General features: G+C 34.6%; 1 long non-coding RNA gene and 1 pseudogene across 1 annotated transcript; one reads left to right on the top strand and one right to left on the bottom strand.

Annotated features, from left to right (window-relative positions):
* Positions 1-3,001: 3,001 nt before the first annotated feature.
* LOC145018675 (calmodulin-like protein 3 pseudogene) lies at positions 3,002-3,715 on the bottom strand (annotated as a pseudogene).
* Positions 3,716-6,769: 3,054 nt separating this feature from the next.
* LOC145015036 (uncharacterized) lies at positions 6,770-13,025 on the top strand. The gene is made up of 2 exons (XR_013665709.1): positions 6,770-7,865; positions 9,743-13,025. It is a non-coding gene; the product is annotated as an uncharacterized LOC145015036 (long non-coding RNA).
* The last annotated feature ends 1,465 nt before the right edge of the window (positions 13,026-14,490 follow it).

Here is a 14,490-nt window from a genome sequence, read left to right as displayed (position 1 = left end):
AATGTGGCAATATCCAAAACCTGTATGGTGAATGTATAATATGAAAAACCAACTGTTCATTTGTCAATTACATTTAATTAGATATATAATAATTATTATTTGTTAATTTTGCATCCATATACAACCACTCTAAATGTTTCCTTATTCTCTTCATGCTTTGAGTTTCAATATATCTTTCAAAATCAAGTACATTGAGATGGTTGTATCGAATATACAACCACAAGAAAAAAAATAGTAAAAAATTATAATAAAAACCTTTATAGATGTCTTTATTTTCAAATTTTTTCCTTAAAATTAACGATATAAAAGTTCCTCATCTAGTTTGTCACTTTGAACAAACAATATATTTCTCAAATCAATATGACTTTACATATACATCTATTATAAAGTATATTTTATTATTAATATTTTGTATATGTAATAAAATAGATTAACTAGTTTGATGATAATGAACATTTAACATGTAAATATGATTAACAAGGTGTTTGGGATTGTTTTTCAAAACAATGTATTGTTTTTTTTTTCTTTTTTCTGAAAAGACAATAAATCAAAAAAATTGTTTGGCGATCTCAAAAGCATTTTTCAAAATGATTTTTTTGTTAGCTTTAAAAATCCTTCAAAAAAGAGATTTGAAAAACATATGAAACTTGATTTTTTTGCAACTTATTTTTAGCTTTTTAACCATAATAACTTCAAAAATAAGATAAATATTTTTAACTCACTGACTTACTGATTTTTTCACCACAAAAACTTATCAAAAAACTTTTTAAAAACTCATTTTATCACTATCATAAGTCAATAAATATTTTTGTCCAAAAACATTTTTAGAATTCAAAAAACAATCACAATCGCTCTTTAAGATTTAGAATGAAAAGTTATTTTAAATGTAGAAGCCAAACTTATAAAAGAGATAATTTGTAGGAGGAGATGGCCAACTTAATCCCATATATTATGTTGGCATTTTTGGTGTAAAAGATGATGTAAATACATTCTAACAACACAAATTTTACATCAAATTTGGTGTTATTTAAATAAGAGTGAAGAGAATTCTACTTCATATTCCTTACAACTCATATCACCGTCACATTAATTTTTTTCCTATTCTCTCACTTTCATCCTTCTGTCCTACAACATATGAAAATTTATGTTTCTCATCTCTTTCAACTCATTAGATTTTTAATTTAGTAAACACAAACTAGTTAAAATAATACAAAACTAATTCATAAAATATTAAAAAGATACAATACTAATTCATAAAATAATTAAAAATATACAAAACTATATGGTATAAGTATAACATACAAGCATACAATGCATAGATTGAAAATGATGAAACGTGTTATCCACCTGATAAAACAAGCATTTTGAAAGCAATTCTATGGTGGGATGGTATTCATGGAGGTACCTATGGTACATCCTCATCTTTCATCAACCCAAACACAATATTGTCCACTTTAAATAATATAACACCAAATTTTTTGGTTTTATATCTTCATTATTGTCAAATTAGGTGTTGTGAAGGATTTGACTGTCTTTATTGGTCTTTTAAGTTTGATTTAATGTATATATATACTTTATTTTAGTTGTTTAAAGGTCGAGTTTATTAATTTTGATTCACGTTAATTGTGTAATTATATTTTAAATATAACAATTATTTCAAATATATTTAAAAGAAATAAAATATACCTAATCACTATATTTAGACGTAATGATTGTTTTAAATATATTTTTAAAATTGTAACAAAAGGTTATAAGACAACTTTATTATTAATAAAAAAAAAAACATATTTAGGATATATTGTTTATATGTAAAATGTAATATAAGGTTGGAGATTCATCTTTGCACCATTCTTTACACATTTTTTATTTCAAACAATGATGTTAGGGACTTAGGGTTGAGACGTTTAAATGGTTGGAGTGGTATGTTAAAAGAACTCTATTTTCCCATGATTAAAAAAAACTATTATTGTCTTTTTCAAATAATAATAAAACATTTATAAAAAAAGTACTATTAAAGGTACTCTTGACCTCTATATTACTTTTCACACTTTTTCAAATAGTTAAAATTTAATTAAGCTTTTTAAATTCTACAAAATTACTCTCGATCTTTATATTACTTTTCTTTGAGAATTTGTAAATTAAAAAAAAAAAAAAAAAAAGTAATAGGTATAATAATTTTTCTACTGGTTTCCTACTTTCCTATCAAGCTTTTTTATAATCTCGTGACTATTTTAAGATCTTTTATACGTTCTTTTATTATATGTGAAGCTCATGTATTAAAATAAGAAAAGAATAAATATATCCATTGGAATTTTAGTATCATATTTATTATATCTAATACTTTACATATATAATTATGAGACTTTTTAATTTTAAAAATTAAAAAAAAAAAAAAAAAAACAAAACAAAAATTTACATGTGAATACTATTTATTTTAAAAATATCTATCAAAACTCATACGAAATGATATATGGCAAACTAGATCTTTAGTTATTAGAATAGAAGTAGATAAAATAAAGATTTCGAATGAGCTTATTATATTTCTCCCGTTAAAACAAAATGTATGTTTAACCCTAGCATGTGTTTGGTTTGCGTAAGGAACTGGAATCTCGAATTCCAGTGTTGATAGACGAGGATGCTGAGAATTGAATTCCATTGTTTTTTTTTTTTTCATTAAAATATCAAATCTTCTTCATAAACCCGTCAAAACAAACCATATTCCTATTTTTTTCCATTGTTCACGCATCACTCAATCATTGTAAAGTAATGTGATTGAATCAAGTTTTATATTATACCAATCAAACACGTGATAAATTATAATTCCTTCGTGTCCCTATTCTTTTGAATTCCAATTTTTTTTGATAAATTTTAACCATTGCAAAAACTTTTTGCGACCCATAAATTTATAAGTCGGTTGGGTTCCAGTTATGGTTTTGTTCCAATTGAGTAGTTATTTACGATTCAAAGAACACAAACACGAGTCAACTATAACCACAAAATATAATAAAGAAACGATTAGATTCTTAGATTGAAATTGAAATTCGGAAAGATACATGATGATCAAACAAGATGGTAACAGAAAGAATGTTCAAACGAATGAAAATTAATGTCAAAGGGTTTCAAAGTTGGCAAAGCCACCACCTTTCATCATTTGCCTGAACTCTCTATAATCCACCATCCCATCGCCATCAACATCCACCTTATTAACCATGAGTCGACAATCCTCGATGGTTTGACCTTGTCTCAACCCAAGCGACATCAACACTGATTGAAGCTCCTCAACCGAAATGAACCCATCTCCGTTTTTGTCGAATACATTAAACGCCTCTCTGATATCCTCTTCTTCGTCCCTCTCCTCCTCCATTAATATCATCTTATACAACACCTCAAATTCCTCTATGTCCACCATCCCATCACCATCCGAGTCGATATGATCAATCATGTGTTCAAGATCAGGATCAGGAATGTCAATCCCGAGGCTTTCAAGAGACTTTGATAGCTCTTGTCTTGTGATCTTTCCGTCACCATTGTGATCGAACATTTGGAAAAGGTGATGAAGATCGGAAAGATCCATGGAGGAATGGGAGTTGTGGGAGGTGGAAGGTGGTGGGTGAGGAGATGGACTGGCGAAGAGGAAGGTGGAGGGAGAAGAAATCCGAAAATGAGTCAGGTCGGGATCGGCTCGAGAACACGAGAACGATGAATTTTGAAGGAGATCGGATGGAGGATTTAAAGAAGTAAGAAAAAGGGATGGAATGGTTGTCCATCAAAGTCGTGGATTGTGTGGTGATCGATGCAACTTGTTGTGGTCAATTTTCAAATATGAACACCGTAAAAGTTTTTTTTTTTTTTTTGAATAAATCAAAACAAGTCATTGATTAAATGTGATCTTGACTATGTTATTGGCTTCATATATATGTAGTTTTGAGTATTCTTTGATAACGTTTCGTGATTATTGTTTTCATATAAGTTCTTAGAGATTGAAAACCGAATAAAAAGTAGGTCGATAAAATTTTATGTTATTACAAAATGGGAAAATTAGATCACAACATTTTGTTGTAAAAAAATGAGGGATATATAATATAATATATAAGAAGGCAACCCAAAGTTACAGGAAGTTTCCAAGTGGTGCACTGCACGAGATATATATTTTGACGCGTCTTGCTTAGAGAATTTGATTATCGGTTCTTTTGAGTGTTTGATTTATTATTTATAATATACTGTTACAAAATACAATATTACTGTATTATTTAAAGGGCACCCTTATTTAAATTTAGTGTATAACTTGGTTTGATATTATTATATGACTATATCTCAGCAAGACCGTACTACATCTTAAAGAACCATGGCACGTCTGTTAAAGTATCCACGATAGATGTTACAATTCAGGGTCAACACAAACACAAGGAGTTGAAATCTAATTCGAGCGAATGAACAACTTGTTTATGTGTATCGTATTGATTGTAGTATCAACCAAAAAAAAAACAAACAAGATATTGTAAATGATATTGGTCATACATTTGGGTGTGGTTGCAAACATTATAATGTTTTGATGAAGACAAAGAAGATAGGTCTTAAAAATGAAGTAAACACTGGTAGACAGATCAAAGAATGTGAATGACATGCCATTTGTGGTAAGTGGATAAGGATGGGTAAGGCTTTTATCTAAATAGATGAAGATAAAGAAGGCGATGATCTAAATCAACGAGGATCAAGAAGACATTGATCTAAATCAATGAAGAAGAAAATGTTGAATCAATGAATATGAAGAAACACCGAGCTTAGTTGATGAAGATCAACAACAAGTCGGTGATGATATATGTTAACTTAGTTGATGAAGATCAACAATAAGTCGGTGATGATATATGTTAAGTAATCTAGAAATTACTAAATAAAAATAAATACTTTTATAATAACATATTTTCTCTATATAGCACACTTTATGACGTGACAGCCAAAACTTGCTTTGTGTTATTATTTTTAAATTTCCAAGTTAAAATTGGATAAAGTTATGCGAGTGTTTGCTAAAGTGCATCATTAAAGACAAAGAATGATGCTATTTTCAGTAATTATTAAACTTTAAAAATACATGTCAATGATATAGTTTATATAAGTTTATAACCATTACTATAACTAACAAATTGCATCTCATCAACAATAATTGTATTGTTATTTAATTTGTTGTTCTTATATTTGATTAAAGTTGCAAAATCTAATTATCTATCATAATTTTTATTCCATAATGTTGGGTATAAATTCAAATATATTATGGACAATATCTCATCTTTATCTATATAATAATTATATAAATTTGTCTTAATTTTCGGTTTTAAATTTCATTTTTATGTATATCACTAAAAAATATTTTTTTATATCATTATAAAGTATGTTCTTATATATCACACTATTGAAATATGAAGTTTTACAAAGCTTTGAAACCACATTAATTTATTAAATTGTAAATAATTTCCTTTGAACTTGATACTTAAAATACCATTCGATGTACAAACTAACTACAACGTTGTAAATTGTAATAACAAGTTCAATGATAAGCTCTCTGTAATTTATCTCAACATAAAATATCACTGAAATACGAAGCTGAGTTCTTGTTTATCCATAAAAATATTAAACTACTTTACATAATTTGATTAAATAATCTCATAACATCTCTAATGGGAGAGGTTATCTTATAGCTTATTATTATTTGTTTTATTTTATTTATAACTTATCACAATTGGAGCCAATAATTTATTTGTTTTTTTTGTATTACTCGATATATGTTAATAGTCAATAATATACTTTCATGTTTTGTATATTTAGCCCCTCATCATCTAATCATATTTCCTTTTACCATTTAATTATATTTTAGTTTTAAATATTTTAAATTTATTTACTAGTAATTATTTCTATCAAATATTTAATGATATTTTATTTATAAAATATAAATTTATAACAAGTATATAATATTTTCAATCTCTTTTTATAACTATGACATTAATTTTTTTTGTATTCTACATTTATAAAATAAAGATCTGGTATATCCTTTTATTTCTATTTTCGTTTGTGGCATTCAACGTCTATAAAATATGATGTGTGTTTAAAAAAATGACTAGTTAAATAGATGAGATTTTATAGAACATTTTAAATAGATAATGATAGATTAGGTGCTATTAATTATAGGTTAAAGTTAATGGAATAATGAGGTGACAATAATTATATATGATAGTATATGTTAACCATTTGAGATGTTCTTACTTCTCATGCGTACAATTCTAATCAAAATTTTAATCAAATTCTATAATATGATCCAAAAATATGTTGCCATTTTTTTCTATTTAATCATTTCTACAGATTCCATTGTATTGCGTGGAGATGTAACCCCTAGATTTAATCATATGAAAACATTAGAGATCAAAACGTATAATTCATTCACATTGTTTAAAATACACTTACCTGTACATTTGAAAATTAATTAGTTCAATTTTCAAATAACAAATCAAAAACAAACAATCTATACTTAAAAGTAAAATGTTAAGGGTTAAACACATTATAAAATTTTGAAATAAAAGATTATAAACGGAAAAAAAAAAAAAAAAAAAAAAAAAAAAACCAACAACCAGGCTCTTTTGGTTAATGAGGGTAAACTTATAAGAACCAACTTTGTTGTCTTATCTCTTATGTTAAAATCTCGACCGCAGGCCACAAACCACATTGACCACTAGACGAACCTTTCCCAAAAGTTGAAACATACATGAATAAAATTTAAAGCAACTCTTTTGAAGTGTTTTATTCCGAACTCTTTCACACTTAGACATCCAATTATATGGTTAGCCAAGTTTAAAGTTAATGTCAAATTAATTTCAACCTAAGGATGTTATGCACCCACCACTCAAATTCATAGACAGAAGAAAAAACAGAAAAATATTCCAAAGGAAGGGGGACCACTGGGACGTCCAACATGATTGTAGAGGTAATGGAGCAGCAGGGGCAAAATGGGAATTTGGAGCCCCAGTTGTCATTCGTGCCCTATTAAGGGGGGAGACAACCTCAGTGAGGCCATAATCATCATTCTTAGAAGTTTCTATTCCTTGGGAGACTGTAGCATCTCGAATAGCTATTACTATCTTTTCTTTGGAATCAGTTATCAGTTAATGAAGCAGTAATATATGATTTTCACTCCTTGCTCTTGTTATTGTTTAATCCATAACAGATTGGTATCAGAGTAGTTCCCTGGAGTATGGCTAGAGAGAAAGGAGGAGGAGGGAAAGAGACGGGAGGAGCTCAAGTTAAGAGGGTGGAATCGCTGGAGTTAGAGATTGGTACCTTGTATGATCGTTTGGAGAACCAAGGTTATTAGATTCAACACCAAGCTGACTCAATAGCTTCTATCCAGCTGAAGATTGATCAGAATCAGTTAAGAATGGAACAAAAGTTTGAGGAGATCTTGGGGGCCATTACCAGAGGTAACCAGGGAAAGACTATAGGGGAAGGAGAATCAAGCAGCACACCGATAATTTCCATGGAAGGAACTCCAAAGTGATACAGTGGGACTTCGAACAGTGACACCGACGGAGCAAGAATGGGGAACGGAGGAGGTGATAGTCATAACGGAGGAAGCAACTGGAGGTACCAGAAGTTAGAGATGCCCTTGTTCGATGGAGAGAACCTGGATGGTTCGATCTTGAGAGCATAGCGGTATTTTAATTTCTACAAGCTCTCGGAGAGTGACAAGATGGAGGTCGCAGTGGTGGCTCTTGAAGGGGATGCTCTCCTTTGGTTTCAATGGGAGCATGCCAGAAGACCGGTAACGCAATGGAACGAACTGAAGACACTCCTCCTTCATCAGTTACGTCCCATTTACGCAGGTACACTTTACCAGCAATGGTTATGCCTAATTCAAATATGGTCAGTACATGAATATCAACTTTCGTTTATTAGACTACTTACCCTACTTAAAAACATTCCAAATGACGTGATCTTGGGTCAATTCATTAACGGGCTTTAGAAAGACATAAGATCGGAGGTCCAGTTGTTCGAGCCCCGATCCATTGATCAAGCAGTGTCAGTGGTCATCAAGGTAGAAAGAAAGTTTCGTCCCCACACTTCTCGGAAACCAAGCTCTGCTCCTAACGTGGTACAGAAAACAACTCCCCTCATCACCCCCATCAAAACAACCGTCTACCCATCAAAAAACCCTAATACGTCATCCTAAAATTGTAACATCCTGAAATTTCCAGGTATCATATTTGAGAAATTCATGTTCCTTAGCAGAGCAACTCGACGAGTGCATTCGTTTTGGCCGTGTGGGTTTAGTGACCAACTCGGCGAGTTGGAGCTGTTTGGAGAAACCCTAATTTTTCGGTTTTGTGTTCTATTTAAAGGTCCTTAAGCCCTCATTTCCGCCTCCCTGATCTCCAGAGAGCCCTGTGAGAAGCCCTAGATCGGTTCCATCCATTGTGAGAGAGAAAGAGACTATTTTTGGAGTTCTTATGCAACTTTGGAAGAAGATTTTGAGAGCATCTTGGCTTGGTCCAGAGAGGGACATTTGGATCCATAGATTCTTTAGTGGTTAGCTTTTGTTGGAGGTAAAAGATGCTAACTTGATCATTCTATGTGTAGATCTTGGTTTGGGGAAGTTTTTAGGTTTTCTCCCATCCACCTTGTGTTATTGAGTCCCTTAAGCATATCTTGAGGTTGAAACCTCAGATCTAGACTATAGGATGTCTAGCGAGCCCAAAAACCCAAGCTTTATGGAGCTAGAGGCAAGCTTTTGAGCGCCAAACCCTTGTAAGAGCTTGTATTGGCATTATTGAGCTAATATGCCATGCATGAAAATAAAGCTGCAAGCTTTACGTGATATTCGAGCTTTAGGAGGTCAGATCCATAGTATGGAGTAGCATTTTCTGCCTTAAATCGTCTGAATGAGAATTTGACTTAAAGGACTCGACGAGTCGATGAGCCGACTCGACGAGTCGGTTAGGGTTTGTCCTGACGAGTCTGAGCATGCTATAACTCGGCGAGTTTATGGGTCAACTCAACGAGTTGAGTTAGTTTTCATGAGGATTTTGAGGAAACGAGGGGACTCGACGAGTTTCTTTGATGCACTCTACGAGTTCGGTCAACATGAACTGTTGACTTCTGTTGACTTTAGGGTTTGATCAATCATGACTTATAGAGACCATGGATGGGTAAAATGGTCTTTTTCCCATTCTAAGAGTTAGATAGAGAGGAAGTAACTTAGTTTCCTTAGAATTGTGATTAAAGTGTTAATTAGAGTAAATTATCATATGTGAATAGGAGGAGGCTAGATTCAGTGATTCATGTTCGAGTGGTACACATTTACCTAGCTTATTACGAGGTGAGTCTTCTCACTATACTTACCATGAGTGGTATCTATGTGTCAACGGAGGGTCTTATGTGCTTACTTGAGTTATGTGATATAGGATCGAATGGTACAAACCGAGTTTTGGGACTGGAGGGTTTCCACTGAGACAAGACCGGAGGGTCCAACCCGAGTTTTGGGACCGGAGGGTTTCCACCGAGACAGGACTGGAGGGTCCAAACCGAGCTGTGAAACCGGAGGGTCCTCACTGAGACACATAACCGGAGGGTCGAAACCGAGCTATGGGACCGGAGGGTCCATGCCGAGTTATAGACATGAGAGGCTTATTATTTGTGCATGTGGTATTTTGGGGAACTCACTAAGCTTCGTGTTTACCGTGTTGTGTGATATGTGTTTCAGGTACTTCTCAGGACCGCGGGAAGGCGCCGTCGTGATTGTACACCTTTATTCGAGATTATGTTGAGGATTCTGGGATTTGGCTTTTGTTTGTGGATTTATGTTGACATTTGAGACACTTATGGTTTTTATGAAATATAATATGTGAGTTTTATGTGTTTTAAAAATGAAATTTTTGGTTTGAAAACTTACGGTGTTACAAAAATCGTCCCACTGAGATTCGAAGACTCACTGTTCAAGAGCTCCAAAAGAAAAGGGGAAATGGCATCTTTTATCGATGCAATGAAAAATGGAACCCGGTGCATCATTGTACGAAGAAGGATTTAAGTGTGTTGATAACCCATGAAGACGATAATTAAGAAGATGAGCCCCAAATCGATGTGGAAGATGATCCAGAGATTGAGACCCCAAAAAACACCGTCCTCTCAGGAATTTGTTTAAATTCTGTGATTGGAACGTCTAACCCAAAAACCCTCAAATTGAAGGGGGAATTGGCAGGAGTGGAAGTCGTGGTCCTCATTGACCCAGAGGCAACCCACGATTTTTTTTTATCTCTAACGGCCATTAAACATCTTAATATCCCCATCTACCCTACCGTTGGGTTTGGAGTGTCGTTGGGTATGGGAGAAGCTGTCACAGGTACTGGGAAGTGCAAAAGGGTGCTATTATACATTCAAGGGGTTTGTATCAAAGAAGATTTTCTATCATTGACACTGGGAACGTCTGATGTCATCAGGGGGGTTCTGTGGCTGGAAACATTGGGTCCAGTAACCACCAATTGGAAAACACAACACATGAAATTTCAATTAGGAGAATAGTGGGTTACGTTGAAGAGAGATCCGTCCTTGGAACGTTCTCAAATATCATTGAAAAACATGGTAAGAACCTTAGGGTCGTTGGGAGGGGGATATTGTGTCCAGTTCAGCTTCATAGAACAGCTTACCTCAAATTCTACCCTACCAGCATGCCCCTCTTACTTGGAACCAGTGGTGCATCAATACGCCTCAGTCTTCTCATGGAGGGCAGGGCTGCCACCCACACGAAAATCAATAGCATGCCATACAACTGAAGGAGGAAACCGAACCGGTTTCGGTGAGACCTTATACGTACACTACACACAAAAAGTAGAGATTGAAAGGCTACTTCAAGACATGCTTAAGGCTGGCATCATTCAACCATCAAAGAGTCATTTTTCAAGTCCCATCCTCCTAGTAAAGGAAAAACATGGATCGTGGGGGTTTTGTGTGGACTATCAAAGCCTTAATAAGGTTACCGTAATAAATAAATTTCCCATACCTCTCATAGAAGAACTGTTGGATGAACTGCATGGGTCACGAGTGTTTTGCAAATTGGACCTGAGATCAAGCTATCACCAAATCAGAATGAAGCAGGAAGACATACACAAGACGACCTTCCGATCTCACGAGGGTCATTACGAATTTAAGGTAATGCCCTTTACCCTTACCAATGCCCCAACAGCCTTCCAATCAATGATGAACAAAGTCTTCAAGCCATATTTACGCAAGTTTGTGCTAGTCTTCTTTGACGACATCTTGGTGTACAGCTAAGATGAAACGCAACACCAAGGGCATATGGAGATTGTTTTGAGTACGCTAAGCCAGCATAAGTTCTTTGCTAACCCAGGCAAGTGTGAGTTAGGATGGCAACAGATAGCATATGTGGGGCATGTTATTAAGGCAAAGGGTTGCATTTGATCACGAATAGATTAGAGCAGTAGAAGCGTGGCCGGTTCCAACCACTATCAAGGAGCTCCGAGGGTTTTTAGGCTTAACCGGGTATTACAGGAAATTCATCATAGGATATGCGAGTATTGCAGCCCCCTTAACAGATCAACTCAGGAAGGACAATTTTGGGTGGAATGAGGCAGCCATGGGGGCCTTTCAAACTCTATAATCGGCTCTCACTCAAACGCCATTGTAGCTATGCCCAATTTTGGAAAGTTATTCATAGTAGAAACGGATGCATCAAGCGACGGATTAGGGGCGGTCCTGATACAATAAGGGCCCTTATTGCTTACTACAGCCAAATATTAGGGGCAAGAAACATATTGAAGACTATTTATGAAAAAGAATTGATCTCCATAGTGTTGGCAGTTAGAAAATGGAGGCACTATCTCTCAGGGAGACATTTCATTATCAAAACAGATCAACACAGTTTGAAATTTCTGATGGAACAAAGAGAAGTAGGACCGGAGTATCAGAAGTGGTTGTACAAGATTCTTGGGTTCGACTTCGAAATATAGTACAAGTCGGGTCCAACTAACAAGGTAGCCGATGCTCTATCTCGAACATGACGAGTGACAACGGAATTACAGGCCCTGCAATCAGGGTGGTCAGTTTCCCTGGATGAATTAGAAAAGGAAGTAGCAAGGGACCCTTTTATCCAACAAGTTAAGGAGGATATCAACGAATGAGGTAAGTGATAGTTTCATTTTATTTACTTCTTTTTTATAGTTTATTTTAGCTTATTTCATTCGCATTTTAGTTAATTTTTATGCATATTTTCTTTTTTGTTATTTTATGACCATTTCGGGTACTTTCTAGTTTCCAGAACATAATTGCAGATTTTTTTGGAGACTAGCGGAGCGGGATTTTTGGGAGGTGATTGGACTTGGAGGGCAATGAGGATTTTGAGCTTGATGGCTATGGAGGTGATTCATGGAGTGGGCTTGTTGTCAATTACTTGAAGGCTTGGAAGAAATAAACTTTAAATTTGCGAGATGCGGGGAATTTTTCAAGTATGTGAAGATTGATGATCAGGCGTTTGCGAAGCTATGAGTAATTTGGAGAAGGTAAATTGGGCTCAAATTGAAGAAGGCTTGAAGAAAAATAGCCTAGAAGCCGATTGGACTCGAACTGGGCCAATGGACTAGCTGTGCAAGCCCAACTGTTGAAGAAGCCCAAAAACCCGTCACACTCATGCGACCCGTATAAGGTTTCCATGCGGCCCGCGTGGATTCCTGCAGGGGCATTTTCGGGATTTTGGTTGGAGCTCTAGATTGGGAAGGTTGGTAAGCCTCTTTAGCCTTATCCTGGACATCCGATTTTAGAGCATTCTCTGTGGAGTTTGGAAGACTTTTGAAGGCCAAGAACACCTCAAGAACATCATCTTTTCACCTCTTGATTTTTGTTAAATGTTTGGTACAATCTTCTTTAACTCTGTTTTCTTGAGTTTAGCCATGCTTGCTAGACAAATATTGGTTGGCTTTGGTGAAATCCTTTGACTATTTGTTGAATGCTGAAGATTCCATGAACTTGTGTTTGAATCTTTATGAAAATGTTTTGTGTTTTAACATCTTATCACTACTTGTATGTATTTATTCATGAGTTTAAATGTGTTTGGGATGATTAGTTGGCTAATTTGTTGATTAAGTAAAAGATCTTCAAATTAGCAAGCAACAAGTGATTTTTGTGTTAGTTTTACTTCACATAATCATAAAAACATTTTCTCCAACATGGTAGTGAAAGCATTTGACTCCTTTTGGATGGTGACTTTTTGGTTCATAATGCTAGTTGACTTTCACTAATTACATGCTTAATGGAGATTGTGACTTTGACTAAGAAAATTGTTAAGAGCTTCTCTAACCATTTTAACAACTAAGAAGAGTCTAGGTAATCTCAAGCTTCTTGGATTACTATATCCAAATTAGATATTTAAAACATGTATTGCACCATTGGATTCTACTAATATGTTCATCAAAAAGTCAAAGTGAGGAAACATCAAGTCAAACATCTTTCTCTTACTGATTTTACATCAAACTTTTGTTTTGTTAAATTGTCCATTTAAATCTTTGTTTAGTTTTAGTTTATTTCAAGTATTTCGAAAGACCAAAACCCCCTATTTTTATTTTTATTGTTATTTAACAAGTATTTTTACAAAGAGATTTTCATTAAGTAACAAATTGAACTAATCTCCGTGGATTCGATCCCTTTACCATTATACATTATTTTAGTGTAAAAGATTTAGGGTTATTTATTTTGTTGACCTCGACAACCACCAGTAAGTTACACGCAGGGTATACCTAGGAAAAAGGGAGACTATTTTATAAAGGCAGGATAGTTATTCCCCAAAATTCCCATTTTATCAAGTTGTTGCTCAAGGAGTTCCATGATTCGGCCATTGGAGGGTATACAAGAGAATTCCGAACCTACCAAAGGTTGGTGTCGGAATGGTTTTGGGTAGGCATGAGGAAAACAGTGCAAAAATATGTTCAAAAGTGCAGCACATGTCAAACCCAAAAATCCGCCAACACGCATCCAACCGGGTTGTTACAGCCGTTACCCATTTCGGATCAGGTGTGGGAGGAAGTGTCGATGGAATTTATTGAGGGCCTTCCTAAATCAGATGGATACAACTCCATCTTGGTGGTTATGGATCAACTAAGTACTCCAACTTTATTGCTCTTAAACATCCCTACACGGCCACCTCCATTGCTGCCACCTTCATCAAGGAAGTCATTAGATTACATGGGTTCCCGATCTCAATCGTCTTCGATAGAGATAAGATCTTTATGAGTCATTTTTGGAACAAACTTTTCAGGTTGCAAGGAACTCAACTGATGAGGAGCACCGCCTACCACCTACAAACAGATGGCCAGTCGGAGATAGTCAATAAGGCTGTGGAACTCTACCTCCGCTGCTTCATCCAAAGGAAGCCCAAAACATGGGGGTGGAATTAATATACAAAAGGGGACACAACAGTCATGGCGGTGGAAGACCAACTCCTTGAGA

The sequence above is a fragment of the Lactuca saligna genome, chromosome 9 (assembly GCF_052625555.1).
Source record: "Lactuca saligna cultivar CGN05327 chromosome 9, ASM5262555v1, whole genome shotgun sequence".
Taxonomy (NCBI): Eukaryota; Viridiplantae; Streptophyta; class Magnoliopsida; order Asterales; family Asteraceae; genus Lactuca; species Lactuca saligna.
Note: the sequence above shows the minus strand (reverse complement) of the source record. Positions and strands in the feature narration are given on the sequence as shown.